The following is a 20,314-nucleotide window of genomic DNA, read 5'->3' as shown; positions in this document are numbered from 1 at the left end:
AGTTGAATTGGAGCTGCAGCTGCTGGCCTATACCACAGCCACAGCAACGCTGGATCCGAGCCATGTCTGTGACCTACACCACAGCTCATGGCAATGTGAGAGATCAGGGATCGAACCCACATCCTCAGGGATACATTTTAAATGGTTGAAAAAAAAATCTAGAATAGTAAATCTTTGGTGACATGTGAAAATGACATGAATTAAAATTTCAGCATCCATAAATACAGTCTTATTGGAGCATGGGCATGTCTGTGGTCGCCTATTGTCTACAGTGGCTTTCAAACTCCAGGGATCAACTTGAGTCCTTGTGACAGAAGCTGTGTGGGTCATGAAACCTGAAATGTTTATTTTTACTCTCTGGCCCTTTACAGGGAACGCTTGCTGTCCTCTGCTCTACAGCATCCCTTTGGGAGGAGAAAAGGAAGGCTCCCCCACTGAATTCAGAGGGTAAGGTGTGCAGTCTTGGGGGACTCTGGGCCTTCTCTGTCCATGGCGCATGGCAGGGTCGCTGCATCGGGGGCCCTGGTGGGCCAGCCTGGGGCTGCCAGCAGATTCAGTGCAGGGCAAATGCAGGGATTCAGACACTCGGGGACTCAGGAGCGGCTCGAGGAGAGAAACGAGGCAGGGTGGTAGTGAGAGGGCCTGGGACTTCGGCAGGACCACAGCCTGGGCGTGGATGTGTCGGGGGGAGTTGGGGGTGAGGCGGGCTGGGTCACCAGAAGTGCCCAACTGGAGCAAATCAGGCTTAAGCGTCTGACTTTGGGTGGACAGTGGGGTTAGGGGAGCGGGTACCCCATTCTGTCTTGGGGGGATGGGGCAGGGAATGCTGGAGATTAGGGTGCTGGGTCCAGGTAGAGAGGGTTTGGAGGAAGCCTTGGCCCTACACCTGCAGACAACCTGCTCGGCCCCCATCGGGGCCTGATGATCTGAACTTGACCCCGTCTCTGAAGGATTGAGGGGGGATGGTGAGCACTACAACGTGGGATGCTTGCATGTTGGGGCTCCATGGGGTTCTCCTCTGCCTTTCCTTCATGTGCTGGAAGGCTGGGCCACACAGATTTCCTTCACCTTCTAGGAGGGTTGAAAACGTAGCGCTCCTTGCCTTCTACGAAGAGAAACTTCTTTTTTTTTTTTTTTTCCTGTCAAAGATTTAGGCTCTAGGTGTAGTGAGTGATCAAAACCCATCATGAAGAAGGAAGAAGGAGGCTGTGGCTTGAGGAAGGAGACCGCATTTTGGAGAAGGAGGTGATGGGGAGGGGGTGCCTGCCATTCAAAGGATCTCCCCCAGGGCTGGGTGGGGGCACCGTCAGGAGGGGTCTCGGGGTCAGGAGCTTGGAACTCTGGTCCTGCTCCCTGGCAGGGCTTGCAGACAGAGTGGAGCAGGATGCTGAGAAAGGCCGTGGGAAGAGGAACCCGGGTCCTGGGGTGCTGGCGTTGTCAGAGGCTTCCCGCGCCCAGGTTGTGTGGATGCAGCTCCCAGACAGTAAGGGGCCAAATGACCTTGGAGGACGAGGATCAGCATCCAGGAGCTAGTGGAGACGAGAAGCTGCCCCCTGTTCTCAGGGGACCCCTGACTTGGGGGCACCTTAGAAAGTGAAGGGGCCCAACCGCAGGGTCAAGAGGGAGTTTCCTGCCAGTCCACTGGGCTGGGGGCACACAGCAGGGTGATTTCAAAGAATAGAAGAGAGTGGTGCTTCCTACACATCTAAATCTTTGGACAGACATTTGCGTCTGCTACACACGGGACGCGCTCAGCACAGCACAGGCTGGACACTCAGGGTTCTTTCTTCCTTTCCTGTTCCCTCTCTTCCTCCTCCTCTGCCTCCTCCTCCCTTCCCTCCTCCTCTGCCTCCTCCTCCCTTTCCTCCTCCTCTGCTTCCTCCTCTTCCTCCTCTGCTTCCTCCTCCTCTTCCTGCTTCCCTTCCTCCTCCTCCTCTTCTTCCTTCTCTTCCTCCTCTTTTTCCTCCTCATGTTTATCATTATTCTTAAGACAAGGCTGAGATCTGTGAGGTAGGACTATTTATAGGGGCCTCTCCTCCTTATCGAATATTATGCTGTGCTAAACCTACTTCTAGGAGCTTTTAGTGTAATAACCTGGGTTTTGATACAACACTAAGCCCATCTTACATAGAAGGACAGTAAGGTTACACAGCCAGGGGTCAAACTGAAACTGACAATGCTTATGGCTTGAACCCACCCTAAACCCAGACTGGGACTTAAACCCATGGTTATTCACTCACCCATTGTCTGGACTCACTGAGGTTCAGGTTCTTCATGTCTCATCGCAGAAGGAATTCAGCGAGAGACGAAGTGATAGGCAAGAAATAGATTTATTAAGAGAAGATGCTTGTGAGAGAGGCAAGCGGGCAGGCAAGGAGGCTCTGCCCCCAGGATCAGGTGGGCTCCCATTTTATCATCCAAGGGGGATGGGGGTAGGAAAAGACTGCCACTTCCTTTTCTTTGAGTAGTAGCTCCTCCTTCATATCTGGTAAGAGAGTATTTGCCCCTGGATCAAACCAGGACTGTCAAGGTGCTTACTCAAATCAGCAGAAGGGCAATCTTTAAACTCCTGCCCTTGGTCTGAACCTGAATTCAGGCTTCAAGCCATGCCCCCCACCCCCAGACCCCCACAACCACCCATGCAACTCTCCTACTCCATCCCTATCAAAACCTGTCAGTCTGTGCTCTTGATTTTTTTTTTTTTTCCATTTTTGGTCTTTTTAGGGCCACACCCATGGCATATGGAGGTTCCCAAGCTAGGGGTCGAATCGGATCTACAGCTGCCAGCCTACACCACAGCCACAGCAACGCCAGATCTGAGCCACATTTGCAACCTACACCACAGCCCACGTCAACACCAGATCCTTAACCCATTGAGCAAGGCCAGGGATTGAACCTGTGTCCTCATGGATGCCAGACAGATTCGTTGCCATTGCGCCACGAAGGGTACTCCTGTACTCTTGATGGTTCTGTCCCGTGGTCTGGAAGGGAACTGAAGAGTGAGCAAAGAGTCCAAAGGACTCCTTTTTAGAGGAACTTGGACCAGTTCTCAGGTGTGGAGTGGATCTTCTCAACCAAGAAAAGCATGTCATTGGAATCTCCTGCCCACCTGCATCCAGAGGGGACACTCCCAGTCTGCAATCCTGCAATAAATCCGATGGGATTCCCAGGGTCCCTGAGGAATGCCTGGAAGGTTCCACTGGGTCTCAAAGACCTTCCAGAAATGCCATATCTGAAAAAAAGCAGCAGCATTTCTGCACTTTGTCACCCCCAGGCTCTTGTCTGTCTCCTTTTGTTTATGACTACTGAAGGATTTTGCATGAAAATGAGGTTTTCTTGGCCTTCTGAGGGCTTGGCTTCCTGCCGCTGTTTCTCACCTGAAGCCATAATTCTCCATTTGTGGCTCAATAACCGGCTCCCGGGTGGCTAATTATGGGCCATATGCTCCTGGGGCTGGTGTGCTGGAAAGGCAGGTTGGCAGGTCTGCATCCTATTCCCATTTCTCTTTGGGGCTGGCTGGATCCAAACCTCCACAGTGTAGCCCCAGGGCCCCGCAAGACTATTCCTCTTCGGGTAGTTGTGTTCCGTTTTGCAGATGACCCCAGCTGGGCTTAACTGGGCATTCACTTGTCTGCCTGCCAGCATCTCAGTGTTGACCAGTTGGCAAAAATCAACCAAAGGGTAAATGACGCCTGCTGTTTCAATCACCTGCAGGTGAGGTGATGAAGTGGCAAGAGCTTCAGCCTGAAATTCAGGGGAGTTCTCTTCCTTGCTGTGCCGGGAAATCGCTGTTATGACTTTGGAGAAATTTCTTTACCTCTCTGGGTCTTAGTTTTTGTCTTAAAATATAAAAGAAGAAAGTTTGGTTAGATCATGGATTCTAACCGGATTTCTAGGTGTCTGAAAAGATAGTGGGGTGGGGGGTGGGGGGGTCAGGGGCTTTGAAACAGCGTTGGGCTCCCTTTGATTGCAAAAACTCCCAGAAGTGATTGCTGCCTATTCATCTCTGAGACTCTGTCATTAAGGAGTGTGTGGTACAGAAAATGCAAACAATGAATGTTTGTTGAAGTGGGAAGGACTTTCAGAAAGTCCTAGAAGAATTGTTCTTTGGCCCTACAAACAAAACCCTTCATTTCTTTAGTGATTAGCATTACATTGAAGATGTAAGTTTGTCTCTGCAGACTTGACTCTGTAAATTAAGCAGGAAAGGAATCTTTGAGAAGGGTGCCGGCTGGCGAAAGGACTGATAAAAAGGCTGAAAAGGAGGCGCAAAAAAGGAAAGACCACAGGAGCCACGACCTTCGAGAACCCCGGTGAGTTCCAGTGTTCAAGATGCGAAGTCTACAACCCTAAGTGTACTTACGTTTCTAGGAACAACCCACAACAAAACCAACATCCGTCCTGTTAATTTTCTGGAGAGTGTGGGTGTGTAGCTGTTCATGGTAAATACTTCCCCTTTGCCTTTTCATTAGCTCACATTCTTTGTGCTCCTTTTGTCTCTGGAGTTGTCATGTCACTCGCAGCTGTCCAATATCCGTGGAATAGCCTCCGTATATCTTAATTATTTCTGGCATTGCGACTCCTGCCTTCTCAAGGTAGAATCCGGGAAATTTTCATCCTGAGGTTTGCTTTCAGCCAGGATGACAACAGAGCACCACGGTCCCCATGGTTCGATGAACCTGCTTGAGACCTGGAATCAGAAGTGAGCAATATGAGGCTGTGGTCTGGCAAAGGAAGCTCCGTGTCCTGAAAGAGGCTGCTTGGTTCTTCGGGGGCAGCCACGGGGGAATTTCAGTCATCTGGTCCTGGTCATTTCAGCTACTATAAAGTGCTGGCTGTGAGGTTTATGTTTGAGAATCTTCAATAGTGTGTTTGGACTTGGAAGATGCAGGGTCCATTCCTTGCTCTTCTCAGGGATCTTCTGAGCTGTCTAAAGCCTTTGTGAAGGTCTTTTTGTGCTTCCGTTGGTCCTTCATTGGTGCTAGGTATAAGATCACTAAGAGTTTACCTTTTCATAAGTGGCTGTTTTAGTTCTTGAAAATATGCCGTCAGATAAAAATGAATGAAGGAGATACAAGTACAGAAGAAGAGATAAAGAAGAGAAGGGGAGTTCCTGCGGTGGCTCAGGGGTAACGAGCCCAACTTGTTTCCACGAGGGTACAGGTTTGATCCCAGGCCTCGCTCAGTGGGTTAAGGATCTGGCGTTGCTGTGAGCTGCGGTGTAGATCGCAGAAGTGGCTTGGAGCCCACATGGCTGTGGCTGTAGCATAGGCCAGTGGCTATAGCTCTGATTCAATGCTTAGCCTGAGAACTTCCATATGCTGCTGCTGTGGCCCTAAAAATCAAAATAAATAAATAAATAGAAAAATGATAAATAAATAAATAAAAACTAAAAAAGACAAAGACGAAGAGAGGAAGAACAATAAGAGAGAAAAGATAAAAGGTTGAAAAGGGCCCCCGGCTAGCCCAGAAATGATCCCCAGTGGGTTAGCTTCTGTGGTAGCCCCCCTCCACTCCAGCCTCATGGTCCCCACTTCTAGTATTCTTATCCTGTGCTGTCCTTTTCTACATTGAGTCAGGGCTGGCTTGTGTGACCAATAAAATATGGTGGAGGCACCCAAACCTAGGTGATAAAAGGCATGCATCTTCTGCCTTGGGCTCTTGGGCGTTTTCTCTGAAAGAAGCCAGCTGCCACGCTGGAAGGACACCTAAGCAGCTCTGTGGAGAGCTCACATGAAGACAAGCCAGCGGGGTAGTTCCAACTTGCTGGCTGTGTCAGTGAGAATCCTTGGATGACTGGAATTCCCACCAGCAATGACCTGGGAGAGCCTGAGCCAGAACTGCCCCACCAGGGCACCCTTGATCTACAGAAATGGGAGAGGCAATAAGTGATTCCGGTTGTTCTAAGCCATTAAGGGTCAGGCTACTAGCCACACAGCATTAGCTGCCGGATGCAGTTCTCCAGCTGTCCTTCCTTTTGGTAAAGACGTTGTGGTCTCCGAGGTGTAGGGACAGACAGTGGAGATGCTGAACGTCTCCGGTCTTCTGGCTGGTGTTGTTGTTCTGCTTCATCGCTCCACTCGGTTCTCCACTTCGTAGACATTCCTCTTGGGCTCTGGGAGATAATGGAACATTATTTCTGGTTTTCAGTGTTATTGCACCTTTAAATCTCCTGGGTCTATTTTCATAAGTATTTCAATGGGAACCTGAATAAGGATGAATCGAGTGTGGTTATCTTGCAATTTTCTTAACCAGGAAATCAATCCATAGCTGTCTCTAAATGTTTGACTTTGCATTCCATCAGTCCATGTTTTTGAGCACCTATTTCTGAAATACGTTTTCTTCCTTGTCCTCCAATGTTTACATGTGTCATTGTATTGTTTTATCATATAAGTAATAAAACATACAAAAGTATACATTTACGAACCATGAGATAGGAGTTCCTGTTGTGGGTCCGTGGGTTAAGGACCTGAAGTTATCTCTGTGAGGAGATCCCTGGCCTCACTCTGTGGGTTAAGGATCTGGCGTTGCCACAAGTGGCATTGGTCGGAGATGTGGTTGCCGTGGCTGTGGTGAAGGCCGGCAGCTGCAGCTCCGATCTCATCTGACCCCTAACCTGGGAACCTCCATATGCTGCTGGTGCAGCTATAAAAAGAAAAAAAAAAAAGAAAGATACTATGAGATAAAAATAAGTAGAAATTCTAACATTTTCATTTTCTATCCAAATGGTTGTCTTGGGCACTGCTGGTAGATGTGTCCTTTTTCCCATTTTGAAGACCACTGGAGTTCAAAGATTTAGCTTTTTATGTTTTTGTATTATCTGTGTGTTATATTTGAAGGGCAGAGGTTGTGCCCTATTCATCTCTTCTAAAATTATAGAATTGCTGCTCCATTAATGCTTCTTATGATACAGAGTAAATGAAACCATGAATGCATGACTGAATGGAGGATGACATCAGTATTTCAGTGTGAAACTAAATACAAGGAAACTGAAAAAAAAGAATCACAAAAAAATAACAAGTTGATATGTTAAACATAAAAAATAAAATTTAAACCATTTAACGTAATTTAATTTAATACAATTTAAATTCAAACAATTTAATTTAAAACAGTTCAAAAAGTAAGTTTAAAATTTTAAAAAGTAAAATTATTATTTATTTTTATTTTAAAATTTAAAAAGTAAAATTAATTAAAAGGACTATGTATGTTAAGTAGATGAAGCTTAGGTTGGGTGTCTTTAGCCCCCTGCATACTCTCAGTGGTTGAGCTTTAAACCTGGGTGTGTCTGAGTCCAAAACCACCTTCGCCATTTAAACTCCCCCAAATTACAGAGCTGCCCCCCCTTCCCCCCACCACACTGAGAATCACCTTTGTGCCAGACACACCGGTGGAGAAAAGTTCCTGGATTTATTTCTAAGACAAATTGTGTTCTGTCTTCCGTATTCATCCCGACTGCCCACTGACATACACATGCCCCCAAATCAACCCTCCCATCCCCAGCTCCCGGCGTGCAACAGGCTTCTTCTTTTCCTTCAAGCGGTCTTCCAGGCCCGGCTCTTTGGCAAACAGCCATCACCAGTGACCCCCTTTCTGGTGAGTCCAGATGTGGGGGAGGATTTGCCTTAACTGGCTTGCCTCGCCCGGACTCAGGCTGTCTGGCTTTCCATCTCCTTGCATGCCTTGGAGGGAGGACCCGGGGCGGACACAGTCAGAACCAGCTTGTCAAGTCTCTTTGTTCAGCTGGGTATCTCTCGACCGCGTGTGTCAACCCGCCTCTTCATCCCCATTTAGGCGTCTGAGAGACCCAGTGCGCTGGAATCTGTGTCACCATTTCCCGCCGCAGCCCTGTCCTCCACGCCACTGGATTTTCTGACCTGGGGCTGTGCAAGTAACTGGGAGCCCAGGAGAAGGCTGGGCCGGGGCAGCTTCTCTGAGAATATACAGCTTGGCTCTGCACGCGTGTGCATGCTTCCGTGTGCTTTTGCCTGTGTGCACATGGGTATACTTAGGGAGTGACCGGCGGGTATGCTTAGTTGGCTTTAGAAGATCTTAGTTTGACCTCTGCATTCTTTCACTGATGCTGGAACCTTGGCCATGACAGCTTAAATGGGACCAGGGGTGGGAGTTCTTGCTGTTATACTTGGAAAGATACAATTACAGTGGAGGATTATAGTAGACGTGCATTCGGTTGCCTTAACGCTGTACACACTGGGGTGGGTTAAGTGAGGCCCCCACATCTTAGTAACTTAAAACGACAAACTTTATTTCTTATTAATGTTGTGTGTCCATCATGGGACATCTCGGCGTCTGCCTTACTCTGGGACTCAGGCTGATAGAAAGGCCACCATTCGCCAGCGGCCCTGGTGGAGGGAAAGGAAAGAGCAGGTGCATCTCACACTGCCAGGAAGACTGTTACCCTGAAGTGCCACAATCTCTTCTCCTGTTTGCATGGCCAGAACAAATCGCATGAAAGTTTTCAAGGGGGGCCAGGAAGTGCGATGTTACCATGTGACCGGAAGGAGCGAGAACTGCAATATACACGAACAGGTTTGCGCTGGTGACTGTCACCCTGTCCTTTCCTGATTTCGGAGGATTTTCTAGTGTCTGAGCTCCACTTTTCAAAGAGGGCGGTCAGCAATCCACGGCGGCGGGCAGAATACGGGCTAGAGATGTCCATGGTCCTCTCCCCCGAAACTGACTCTGTCGTTCCCGGCAGGAGGGACTCTGCAGACATGATTACGCGAAGGATCTAGAGATGGCGAGATTATCTGGGATTTTCCGGGTGGCCCAGCGTCATCACAAGGATCCTTACAAGGAAAGAGGGAGGCAGGAGAAACAGAGTCAGAGAAGATGTGGGGATGGACCCGAGGTTGGAGTGACTGAAGCTGAGAACGGTGGCCAGGAACGCAAGCAGCTTTCAGAAGCAGGGGGAGTGGAGGCTTGTTCTGGGCAGAGGGTCTGCAGGTGTCACTTCTCCCTACAGGGTAATGACCCTGAGCAAGTCTCTGTAAAAAGGCTGAATGGGGGTGTGAGATAATAGTTCACTTGGCATTTATGTTTGCATTCAATCATTTTCCTCTTTTCACCCCATTTGAGACATGTTTAGATTTCTTACCCAATAACGGATCAACAACTACCTTTGGCATCTGTTACAGTGCATGAGAGACTTTCATTAATGTACTGGCTTCTGATTCCGAGCACAGGGCAAAGAGTTCATCAGAATACTGCTGCCCAGCATTCCTGCTGCGGCTCAGCAGGTTAAGACGCCAACATAGTGTCTGTGAGGATATGGGTTCGATCCCTGGCCTTGCTCAGTGAGTTAAGGATCTGATGTTGCTGCAAGCTACGGTGAAGGTCACTGATACGGCTTGGATCTGGCATGGCTGTGGCTGGCAGTTGCCGATTTGGACCTCTAGCTCGGGAACTTCCATATGCCACAGGTGCAGCCGTAAAAAGGAAAAAATAAAAAGAATGGTACTGCCATCATTTGACAAGTATTCCAGTGGATCTGGTGTGTAACAAACATCTGCAGAATCCCAGTGGCGTAAAGAGATGGACATTTATCTCCATGTCCATAGATCTTCCTGTTGACAGAATCAAGGCCGGTCCTGGGCTCAGCTGGTGGCTCCGGTTGACCTGCAGGTTGGGCTCAGGTCTGGGTCCTGGGCTAAAGGCTCAGCAGCTCCCCCAGGTGGTGGAAAATCAGAGCACAGAAGCAGGCCCACTGGCAGCCGGATGGCAGCCGAGTCTCTGCTCCTGTCCTGACAGCCAATGTCCCCTTGGCTAGAGCGGGGCATGGAGTTAAGCCAAAGCTGGGCTGTGTTGAGTGGGCAGGACGGTGTGACGCGGTGGACCTCATTCAGTCGCCTCAGCAGAGAAGGAAACGGAGACTAGAGGAATTAAGGTTGTTTTCCTGGATGTCATTGGACTTAAGTCTTCGGAGTCAAGGCTGCTTCTGTATTTTTTTTTTTTTTTTTTTTTTTTGTCTTTTGTCTTTTTGTCTTTTGTTGTTGTTGTTGCTATTTCTTGGGCCGCTCCCGCGGCATATGGAGGTTCCCAGGCTAGGGGTCGAATCGGAGCTGTAGACTCCGGCCTACGCCAGAGCCACAGCAACTCAGGATCCGAGCCGCGTCTGCAACCTACACCACAGCTCACGGCAACGCCGGATCGTTAACCCACTGAGCAAGGGCAGGAACCGAACCCGCAACCTCATGGTTCCTAGTCGGATTCGTTAACCACTGCGCCACGACGGGAACTCCTGCTTCTGTATTCATTACTCTTCACTGCCACCGAGGCAGATCTCTGAGAACCTCCAGCAGGTAACCTTCCGTGCGCTAAGATCTCATTTTGTTCTGGCCTGGTCCTCTGTTTCTGAAGGTTTATCTGTTTGCATACCACAGTGTTTGAACAACTCAGCTCTTCTGGGGAATTCTGTCTCTCCCCAGTCAACTCCATCTCCCTTTCTGAGATGACAGGCCTCTTTCCGAGTCTTCGGCTACTGCACCACAGTGGGAACTCCTAGATATCTTTTTTTCTTTTCTCTCTTTTTCTTTTCTTTTCTTTCTTTCTTTCTTTTTTTTTTTTTTTGCTTTTTAGGGCTGCACCTGCGGCATATGGAAGTTCCCAGACTAGGGGTCGAATCAGAGCTACAGCTGCCGACCTACACCACAGCCACATCAATGCGGGATCTGAGTCGCATCTTTGCCCTACACCACAGCTTACAGCAATGCCAGATCCTTAACCCGCTGATCGAGGCCAGGGATCGAACCCTTGTCCTCATGGTTACTAGTCTGGTTTATGATCTGCTGAGCTACAGTGGGAACTCCCGGAGATACTTTGAAGTAAGTTAGTTCCCCGGTGGCCCAGTGGTGAAGGACCTGGCATTGTCACTGCTATGGTGTGGGTTCGATCCTTGGTCCCAGGAATTATTCCATGTTGCGGCGAGGCCAAAAAAAAAAAAAAAAAAATTACCAGTAGTTTCCAGATTCCCTAATGCTGTTTCGAACCCAGTTTCCCAGGTTAAAAACCCCTGATTTGAAAAACAGATCGCTCAGTTTCTTTGAAACTTCACTGAGGAAGCACGTTAAAGTTTATAAAGTGCACCCCGTTTCCTCGGAGAGCGTGGGTGTCCTCTCATTTCCGGCAGCCCCTCCTTCCATACCCGCACCTTCTAAGCGCTCTAGGGAGGTGGAAAGGGAGTCCACCCTCCTCCGCAGGTGAAGATGGGGTCCAGGGACGCTGAGTGACTTTTGCCGAGATGCACCACCAAGAGGTGGAGGGGCCGGCACTCAGCTCACCCTGCGATTCCGGCTTTAGTCGTCCTTTCCTTCCCGCTGTCTCCCATTTGCCAGTTGGTTATAAATAGCTCAAAGATTTTATTTCCAGCCTCGAAGTGACATGTGCTGTCAGCAACACCACAAAACACTTCATTGATGTTTTTAAGGGGGTAGGGAAGAGGAAATAAGATTGCTTATTTGCCCAAAGCCATGTGCAGTGCAGTGAAATCGGTTGACTCCCCTGGGACTCGCGGCTTTTCCCCGAGTGAATGAATTTGCACATTCGGAACACAGGTGGCCTTCAGGCTGAATGGCCGCAGCCCGCCTCTCTGATTAAGTCCGTCACTGCCGCAGCCCAAGGAAGGCTAGGGGTTGGGGCCCCCCTGCCCAGCTCCCCGCCAGAAAGCCACGTGAACTGGAGCAGAGGAGTGGGAGGGGCGAGGTGGCTCCCAGCAGCTCTGGGGGCCTTGTCTGAAAGGAATAGCAGTGGCTTTCCTGTCCCTGCCCATCAGGGCAAAGGCAGGTGGGAGAAGGCATTGCGCTTCAAGCTGAGATGGTCCCAAACCAGAGGAAAGCACGGCCAAACCTTTGCAATTGCAGAGAGAAGGGCGTGGGATAGATGGAGGGATACTGGTGTGTGTGGGGGGTTCGATGATACTGTGGGCAGGGGATCCAGGGCTAAGTGAATGGAGCTCTGGACCCAACAGGGGAAAGAGGGCTGGGCACAGACACGAAAAGGGCAGGGAGTTCCCCTCGTGGCTCAGTGGACATGAACCTGGCTAGTATCCATGAGGACGTGGGTTCGATCCCTGTCCCCACTCAGTGGGTTAAGGATCCAGTGTTGCCTTGAGCTGTGGTGTAGGTCACAGACGCAGCTCGGATCCCATGATGCTGTGGCCATGGCATAGGCCGGCGGCTACAGCTCTGATTTGACCCCCAGCCTGGGAACCTCCATGTGCCATAGGTGCAAAGGGCAGGAAAGTAACTTAGTATTATGAGCTGAGCTTCAGACACACAGGATGGTAAATGAAGAAGCATGTTTGAGCCTCATGCATAGCCTACGATGCTCCTCCTTGGTCTGAACCGCCAGGAACAGCCAGAAATTATCCTGTGCCTTACATACTCTGCAATTCCTGCGCTGCCTCTGCACGACTCCCCGAAATGGAAATCACTGTTGTTGGGCCCATTTAGTGGATGAGGGAATCGGGACGTGACAAGGCCACGTCGTTTGCTTGGGGACACACAGTGGCCTGTGGTTGAGCCTGGCAATGTGGCCCCAGAGTCGATCTCGTGCACCTCTTGGCCCTATTGCTTCAGTGAGCAGCGCTTCGACTAGAGCAAGCTCCCATCGCTAGAGGGGAAGGAACCCGGGAGAGAGAAGGAGCCAGAAGGAGGCTGTTGGCCCCAGTGTCCGGCCATGAGCCTGGCTGAGGTCGCCTGTCTGCGAAAGAGAAACAAAGTGCGGCAAAGGAGAGGGGACAGTGACACCCCAGCTGAGGGCTGACCCTGCCTCTGATCCCTTTGGGCTCCTCCTCGAAGGGAGAGACATGAGAGCTAATTGGTGCCCTGATCTTTCGACTCAACCTCAAAGCGGGCGGTGCCCTTATTTGCCTTCTTCACAGCTGTGTCCTCGCTGAGAGCCTGGCTCCTCACAGGGGCTCAGAAAGTCCATGTGGAATAAATGTGGAAAGTAACTGGCCCCATGTCAAGCACCATCATTTCAAGGTTTTTTTATGTATTTTTTGTGTGTGTGTGTGTTCAGGTTTATAGCAAAGTGAATCAGTTATACGTGAACATATATCCATTCTTTTTTCCCATATAGGTCATTACAGAACACTGAGCCGACCTCCCTGTGCTGTACACTAGGTCTGCGTTAGTTACCTGTTTTATGTTATTTTCATTTTTATTTTTTGCTTTTTAGGGCTGTACCCGTGGCATATGGAGGTTCCCAGGCTAGGGGTTAAATTGGAGCTGTAGCTGCCAGCCTACACCAGAGCCACAGCAACACAGGACCCGAGCCACATCTGCAACCTACACCACAGCTCGTGGCGACACAGGATCCTTAACCCACTGAGTAAGGCCAGGGATTGAACCTGCAACCTCATGGATGCTAGTCAGATTCATTAACTGCTGAGCCATGACAGGAACTCCAATTCCCTCTTTTATATATAGTAGTTGCTTGTGTTTCCTCCATCCTTCTCAGTTTATCCTTCCCAGCCTTGGTTTCCCCTTTGGTAACCCTAAGTTTGATATCAAAGTCTGTGAGTTTGTTTCTGTTTCATAAGTAAGTTCTTTTGTATCATTTTTATTAGATTCCACATGTAAGTGATGTCATCTGATATTTGTCTTTTTTTGATGCTTGTCTTTCTCTGTCTGACTTACTTCACTTAATATGATAATGTCTATGTCCATCCACGTTGCTGCAAATGGCATTCCATTCTTTTTTAAGGCTGAGTAATATTCCGTTTTGTATATGCATCACATCTCCTTTATCCATTTCTCTGTCGATGGACATTTAGCTTGCTTCCACTGCTTGGCTATTATAAATAACACTGCAATGAACAATGGGGTGCGTGTATCTTTTCGAATTATGTTTTTTTTTCTTTTTCTGGATATATGCCCATGAGTGGAATTGCTGGCCCATAAGGTAGTCCTATGGAACCTCCATACTATTCCCCATAAGTGGTTGTACCAATTTACGTTCCCACCAAGAGTACAGGAGGGTTCCCTTTTCTCCACACCCTCTCCAACATTTATTGTTTGTAGACTTTTTAAAATTTATTTTTATTTTCATTTATTTTATATGATAAATATATTTATTTATATGATATATATATATTTATTTATTTGTCTTTTAGGGCTGCACCTGAGGCATATGGAGGTTATCAGGCTAGGGGTTGAATTGGAGCTACAGTTGCCGGCCTACACCACAGTCAGAGCACCACAGGATCTGAGCCGTGTCTATGACCTACACCACAGCTCACGGCAACCACCGGATCCTTAACCCACTGAGCAAGGCCAGGGATGGAACCCGCATCCTCATGGTTCCTAGTCGGGTCCGTTAACCACTGAGCCACAACGGGAACTCCTGTTTGTAGACTTTCTGATGATGGCCATTCCGACTGGTGTGAGGTGACCATCATTTAAATGTACGTCTATTTGCCCTGAGGTGAGTAAGCTGGATACACTTGTTTCCGTGCCTTCAAGATGGTAGGAATCGATCAAATTTAGATCCATATACCTGAGTGGAACAGCCTGTTGGGAACCAGTCCTACTGCACCCATCATGGCTGGGGGAGGAGTTGATGGCATTTCTTATTCAACTCAACGTGTGTCTGCTGGGCTCTGACCATGTGCCCAGCACTACATTTGGTGCCCAGTGACACCAAAGACATAGAAGACAGGCATCAATCACCTCAGCCTTTGAGAAGTGTCTCCTGTAGACATGGAGATAAGGTGACATCTTAAGGAATCTTTCTTTCCTCAAGTGTGAAATGTGGAGCTTGGATTGTACCAGATGTGTCTTCTTACTAACAGGTCTGCTGGGCTTAGAACAGAGCCTGGCCCACAGCGCGTGCCTCGGAGGGTTTGCTATGCTGCTGCTCAGTCCGGTTTCTCCCGCATGAGGTGGTGGTGGGGAGAGATGCAGCTCTCAGCATGTTGCAGCATGTCGCAGGCACTTCGGATGGCGTTTGCTGCTATTAGTATTTATTTTTATTTTACAGATGCTTCTCATTATGTCTGAGACCTGACCTTGGCTTCCCAGGGGTCCCAAGTTCACTCCTTTCCCGTTCTCACCTGCCTCTCTCTGCCCCAGCTTAGCAGCTCAGCCCCTTCAGCTCAGCCTCAGGCACCCCTTCCGCACCTCGGTGTGGTGGAGCGTGTGGATGGAGGGCTGAGAGGATCAGGATTGGGGAAGGACGTGGAAAGTGGGGAGGGAGTGTGGATGGAGACACATGTCCGATTGTGCAGTGGTGTGGACGACGATGCTTCATGTTCTCCCGCTGTGTGACCCGAGCCAAGTTATCTACCTCTCTGAGCCTCAATTCTGCTTGGAATCTGAAGAGGGGTCAGTCATACCTATGGCCTGGGGTGGTTGCAGGAATTAAGCAAGAGTGACAAGGCTAGGTGTCAAGCCTTGTTTCTATCACCACCCCTCCATTTGCCCCCCTTCCCATGAGGAAGAAGAGGGGGAGACAGGTGTGGAGGCTGGGACCCTGGGACTAAAGGAGGCAGGTGATGTTTGGGAGGTGCCACTCCTTGCAGTGGTCTCGGCAAAGTTGTTTTACTGCCCTGAATGCAGTTCCTTATTTGAAACATGGCTCTGATCATCCTTTGCTTGTTGTTTTCTTGCAGGACTGGGTGGATCAAGGTGCCCAGTGAATGAGAAGATGCGCTGGAAAACTCCACGCAGGATGCACGTGTGAGGTCGTTATGGTCGCTGCTGCTGTTGAGATCTGTTTATTTGTTTGGTCCAGCACGCTTTCCCTTTCTTTTCAGTAACATCGCCCCACCTTCCCTTCCCACGACTTCTCCTCATTGTTCCCAGTTCCCGAGGTTTGAGCTAAGTTACTCTCACTCTCCTGGTTTCAAGAGGGACTGTCATCTGCCTGATTATCAAATTCTACTTCTCTGAACCTAACAAGTGACTTAGGGATGCATGGGTCGCAAGTCAGTCTGATGAAATGTGACCCTATGCTGGACCAATCAGGAGGGGGGATATTCTGCTGTGATTATAAGATGCAAAGGTCCTTAGGGAGGAGGTTTGAGGTGCTGGGTAGTCATGGTGGCTCTGGAATCAAACTGGGTTCTTATTTCAACTGTCATTTATTAGTTCTGTGACTTTGGGCAAGTTACTCAACCTCTCTGTGCCTCAATTTTGCCATCTATGAAAAGGGGTTAAAATATCACCTACCTTATAGTGTTGTCGAGAGTTTTAAATGACTGAATGTTTACTTAAAATATGGTCAGGGTGAAGTATGCACTTAATATCATTTGTTTAGGTTAGTTTGGAACTGCCAAAAGTAACAATGAGAAGAGGGTCTGGGAACTTCTCTGGTGACGCAGCAGATTAAGGATCCTGTGTTGCCACTGCTGTGGCTTGGGTTGCTGCTGTGGCATGGGTTTGATCCCTGGCCCAGGAACCTCCTCATGCCATGGAAGTGGCAAATAAAAAAAGAAGAAGGCCTGTCTGGTGTTGGAGCCAGTACAGGTCTGCGATAAGGAGAGGCTGAGTCCTCATATTATCACTCGAGCACCTGGATCCATCCATACCGGAAGCCCGGCCGGTAGAATTTCTTATTTAAGCTGATGAGAGTTGATTTTCTATTACTTGCAAACAAGAGACTTAACTGTGATAACAATTATTTCCACATAAAAAAGACAGATTGTTGCTAGCACATTCAAACGTTTCCCTTCATCTTCAGGCTAAGAACTCTTTGGCTAAAGCCCCAAGAGTTCATGACCCGGCCCCTGCTTAACTCATTGGCTTCCCTTTTCTCTGTCTCCACCTGTCCTTACGTTCATAGGCAGTTCCTACTCATGGGAATGCCCTTCCCCACTGGGCTGCCTCTTCCGCAGATGGTTTTGCTTTGAGAAGCTCTCGTCAGCCCTTCGGAGAGTCGATCAGGCTCCCTTCCTCTATCTTTGCGTAATAGGCACGTGTCCCAGCAAAGGATCTTTACCTTTATCCCAACAGCGAGACTTCCTTGAGGGCAGGGACTGCTGAGCTATGAATCATTAGCTTCAAATCCCCAGGGTCTGGCACACAGCCACCTGCCTAGAAGGTACTCCGTGTGCATTCACGCGTGCCCTCAAACCACCCGAGTGGGAACAAGAGATGAACGACGAAGGCAAAGTGACAGCATTTGGATGTGCTAAGAACCCCTAATGCGATCTGTTTAAAAAACAACAAGGCTTTAGGGTGCCAGAGAAGCTCCGCTGCTGAAGTTCCTGTTGGCTATTCTCTCGTGGCTGTTTGGCCATGTCGCTGATGATGAGGCCAGCTTCCACCTGACAGGTGCTTGATTTAATAAAACCCCCAGACTCGTATCAGCCCTGACATGCCCAGGAAATAAGACGGCAAATTAGAGAGATGGAAACTCCACTCTGCTGCAAGCCAAGATTTAAAAGGTCCTCGCAGCCCTTATTTATGGAGTTTGGGTTTCCCTTTAACCCTTCAGTGAGAATGGGATGGCTTGCTGGCCTTAAATACTAATGAATTTGGGGCTGTGTTCTGCCTCCTGGCATGAAGGGCTTAATAAATGTTCCCGTCTTTCTACAGGGAAACATCTCTCTCTGCTAATTGCTGTCAGCATCCATCAAGATCACCGCCCGCGAGAGCTGCAGTCCCAGCCAGAGGGGCCTTTGGGCGGGGCTGAGCTCCATCACCAGGAAGCCAGGGGCCCATAAGGGGCTGCACATGCTGAGCATCTCCACTGGGAGGCACCAAGGAGGCACACACAGCAGGAGTCTGGACCAGCAACTCATAGACTATGTACCTTGGAGCCACCGGCCCCTGGAGAGGCCTGAGCAACCACCAGAGGGGTCTGGAAAGACTGAGCTACAACGTGTCAGAGTCCATCAGCCCTGCTTTCTCTTCTCTATGCCCTAAAGATTTTGTCAAAGGAGTTCTTCTGATCTGAAAAGAAAGATTTGAAAACCACAGGTCAATGAGTCCCCATTGTGGCTCAGCAGTAACAAACCCGACTCACATCCATGAGGATGCGGGTTTGATCCCTGGCCTTGCCCAGTGAGTTAGGAATCCGGCGTTGCCATCAGCTGTGGTGTAGCTTGCAGATGAGGCTCAGGTCCCGCATTGCTGCGGCTGAGGCACAGGCCGGCAGCTGTAGCTCCGTTTTGACCCCTAGCCTGGGAATGTCCATATGCTGCTGGTGCGGCCCTAAAAAGAAAACAAAGAAAGAAAAGAAAACCACAGATGGAGTCTAATCCTCACCTTTACCAGTCTAGGGGCCAAGAGGTAGTGAGGCAGGTGAGGAGGGAGGTTGCTGCAAGGTCAAGGAGAAAGTCAAGTTCAGATCTGGGCCCCAAATCAAGTCTCCTGATTGCCCAGGCAGCATTTCTGAGTTTCTGTTTGTTTGGCTTTAATTTTCCACATCCCAAACCCATCTGTTTTATACCTTCACCACCCCTGTATGTCAATCTTAGAGATTGTGGGGCGGGGGTGAGGGGGTGTGAGCATCCAAAGGGCAGGGCAGGGCAGGTCACACATGCTGGTCATTGGTGGGGAACTTCAATAATAAACAGTATTATAATAAATAGGAGTTTCCCCTGGGGCTCAGTGGTAATGAATCCAACTAGTATCTATGAGGACGTGGGTTCCATCCCTGGCCTTGCTCAGTGGGTTAAGAATCCGGCATTGCTATGAGCTGTGGGGTAGGTCACAGACGAGTCTCGGATCTGGCATGGCTGTGGCTGTGGTGTAGACCGGCAGCTGCAGCTCTGATTTGACCCGTAGCCTGGAAACTGTCATATGTTCCAGGTGTGGCCTTAAAATAAATAAATAAATGATATTATAATAAATATGAGATGATAATACCTACGATTTATTTGGTGACTATTTGCTGATTGCCTGTTAAGTGCTAAGGGTACAGGTTGTGGTCTTAGAGAGTATCATAGGCCAGTGGAGGAAGGATGAGGAAACAAGTAAACAGAGAAATAAAATACCTACAAGCTTCGTTTCATGCAATGAAAGAAGCATGCACTGTGACCAAGTGTTGGGGGGGCAGAGTGGTGGGTGACACACTTCACAGGGTGATCACGGGAAGGCTTTCTCAGAGAAGGGGGTGTTTGGCTTGGGGATTCAAGAGTGAGACGTCAGGCAGCTGAGAGCCAGGAAACGGGTTGGGGCAGAGCCTCCAGGCCGACCCGCTGCCACCTGGCAGGAGCATGTGTAACCTACTGGCCTCTGGGCTCCTTGACGTCTTCCCCCAGTGGTTTCCCCAGCCACCTCCAGCCTCTCACCTGAGGGCTGTCTCTGACACCTCCACTGAGCTCCCGTTGTGGCTCATCGATAACGAACCTGACTAGCATCCATGAGGATTTGGGTTCGATCCCTGACCTCACTCAGTGGGTTAAGGATGCAGCATGGGCTTAAGCTAGTGTAGGTTGCAGACATGGCTCGGATCCCGTGTTGCTGGGGCTGTGGTGGAGGCTGGCAGCTACAACTCTGACACAACCTCTAGCCTGGGAACCTCCATATGCCACGGGCATGGCCCTAAAAAGCAAAAAAAAAAAAAGAGAGAGAGACATGTTCTCCGGGTACCACCACCCATCCTTCTAGACTGCCCAGTAGGGTCCCAGCACCAAAATGGCATCAATCAGAAGCCCTCAGTTTGGGAATCCTTGCTTTATCTGTGTCTACCTTCATTTCCCCCTGTTTCAATGGATGACGCTCCCTGCTTCTGTCAGAGGGACACTCCCACTTGTGGTCTGCGATGCAGGTTTTCGCTCCTGTATCGGGATGATTCATTTCGTAGCACCTCCAGCCTTCAGTGTGGCGCCTGCTATCTTCGCTGCTTTCCTCTGCCCTCCGTCCTAGGGTCACGTCTTCAATGTCCTTTTACTTTCTCATCTCCCATTCTCTCTTCTGCCACCACTCTTTGGGCTGAAGAGACCCCCGTCGGCTGCAGCAACGGCTTTGTCAGGTCATCATTCACCTCCAAGCTGGCAAGGTGGAGGGTCTCTTCCTTGTCATCACATCTGTTTCCTAGTCACATGGCTGGTTCTTTTGGCTTCCCTTCCAAGGCTTCGTCCAGCTCCCGCTCTTCCCTCCAGAGCTGTGTCTAAGCCTTCTCTGCTGGATGCCCTCCCCTGCCCTAGGTCGGAGTGTTAGGTCAGCCCAGGCTCCATTCTGGGTCCCTTTTTCCTTCGTTACCTGCCTGCTCTCCTTAGGTGACTTCGTCCATTGCCATGGCTTTCAATACCATCTTCATGATAATGACTTCCAAATTTCTATCTCCAGCACTAACATCCTGAAGCTGCAGACTCATATATCCTGCAACCTGACATCTCTACTTA

General features: G+C 49.4%; 1 long non-coding RNA gene across 3 annotated transcripts; it reads left to right on the top strand.

Annotated features, from left to right (window-relative positions):
- The first annotated feature begins 1,147 nt into the window (after nt 1-1,147).
- LOC110260215 (uncharacterized) lies at nt 1,148-18,787 on the top strand. 3 transcript variants are annotated; one of them, XR_014842928.1, is made up of 4 exons: nt 1,148-1,245; nt 4,182-4,313; nt 15,632-15,703; nt 17,559-18,787. It is a non-coding gene; the product is annotated as an uncharacterized LOC110260215 (long non-coding RNA). The 3 variants fall into 3 exon arrangements; XR_002343064.2 differs by lacking the exon at nt 1,148-1,245 and having other exon boundaries at nt 4,046-4,313; XR_014842929.1 differs by lacking the exons at nt 1,148-1,245; nt 4,182-4,313 and adding an exon at nt 13,221-13,350.
- The last annotated feature ends 1,527 nt before the right edge of the window (nt 18,788-20,314 follow it).

The sequence above is a fragment of the Sus scrofa genome, chromosome 4, assembly GCF_054392235.1.
Source record: "Sus scrofa isolate SSC_HxYL_T2T_F1_AM1 chromosome 4, Sscrofa_HxYL_maternal_Yorkshire_Landrace_v2.0, whole genome shotgun sequence".
In the NCBI taxonomy this organism is placed as follows: domain Eukaryota; kingdom Metazoa; phylum Chordata; class Mammalia; order Artiodactyla; family Suidae; genus Sus; species Sus scrofa.
This window is presented reverse-complemented; position numbering and strand designations above follow the sequence as displayed.